We start from the raw sequence: 1636 nt of genomic DNA on the forward strand, positions 1-1636 counted from the left end.
AAAAAAAAAAAAAAAAAAAAAAAAAAAAGGCTACGCCCTTGGTAATTGATAAGCATCATTTTCAAAAACAAAATAAGGAATGTTCCTGGCTATAGGGAAATATGAGGATTAGTGAGGAGATGAGGAACCCCATGCAGAATTCACACAATGCCTGTCTTTAGTAGTGGGTCTTCAAATTTGGCTTTGACAATAAGCTGAGTTTCTACTACTTAAAATACACTATATGTGCAAAATCTTACTGGTTGGTGACAAATACACTATGTTTATGAATCCCTGAGCTAGGATATCTGTTTGTACATCTAAGTCTACTAGATTACTTCTTAGTATATTATAGATAATTCAGTGATTCTCAACTCTGGTTGCATATTAGAATTACCTGGAGAGCTTTTTAATAATATGGATGCCTTGGCCCCATGCCAGACCCATTAAATCAAAATCCCAAGTGACAGGCACATAAAAAATCATTAAAGTATATTACATTCTAAACTTAGGAAAGAGCTTACAGATCCTTCAGACCAACTTCATCATTAAGGAGGTTCAGGAAAGGCCACCCCATGTTACCTAGGTATACTGACTACTTTGAAGTGAGGCTACTCGGGGGACATTGGGTATAGACAGAAGCATTCTCTGAGCCCCCCTTATCTCCCTAAGAGAGATCCACCAAAAGGAACTCACTTGTCACCAATCCCATCACTGGGAGGTTTATCAACTAGGGAAGATTAACTCTTATCACAGGAGGGGAAGACTAGAAGTCAGCACCATATCCAGACAACATTTGTCACAAACTGTCATCTATTTCTTCTAAAGGCTCATTTTTTCCCCAGAAATTATTTACTGTCCCCTGAGTTACCTACATCCCCACTTCACTCTCCCCTGTGAAGAAGGTATATAAGCTTCTAGATCTCACTGGGTTTGGGAGTATTCACTTTTCTGTTATGCCCCTGTGCAAGTAACAAATATGTATATCTTTCTCCTGTTTATCTGCGTGCGGTCAGCTTATTTTCTAGACTCCTTATCAAACCCTCAGAGGGTAGGGGGGAAGTCTTAAGTTCAGAGATTCCTGGTCCCTGCTTGATCAGTTTCACTGACGCTTAGGATCAAAGCCAGGCTTAGAACCCAAAAGTCCTGCATTCACTCAAGCTCCTTCCCTTAACCTGACTCTTTTATTTGTTAATAGATTCATTCAGAGAATACTTTTGAGGCCTATGATGTGCTAAGCACTAAATCTATTGCTATTATTTGTAATAGCCAAAAATCATAAAACAATCCAAATGTCCATTGTCTGGTAGATGGATCAGCAATATAATGAGATAATATTCAGCAACAGAAAGGAACAAACTACTGATATAAGAAACAAAGTAAATGAATTTCAAAAGCATTTTGCTAAGTAAAAGAAGCCAGGTGCAAAAGACCATATATGATTACACTGATATGAAACTGTTACAATAGGTACTTAGTCAGACATGAACAGGGCAGAAGAGTGTTCCCCTTAGGAGGAATGTTAGGCAACCATCAGATCATGGTCAGACAGTTGTTAAATTGCTTCTCTAAAATAATAATTTGTGACAGCCAGCGCCAGGGAAAGAAAGTCTCCCAGTAGATAGAAACACCTAAAATTGGTGATTATCAGCTTCCC

The sequence above is a fragment of the Cebus imitator genome, unplaced genomic scaffold (assembly GCF_001604975.1).
Source record: "Cebus imitator isolate Cc_AM_T3 unplaced genomic scaffold, Cebus_imitator-1.0 Scaffold108, whole genome shotgun sequence".
NCBI lineage: Eukaryota > Metazoa > Chordata > Mammalia > Primates > Cebidae > Cebus > Cebus imitator.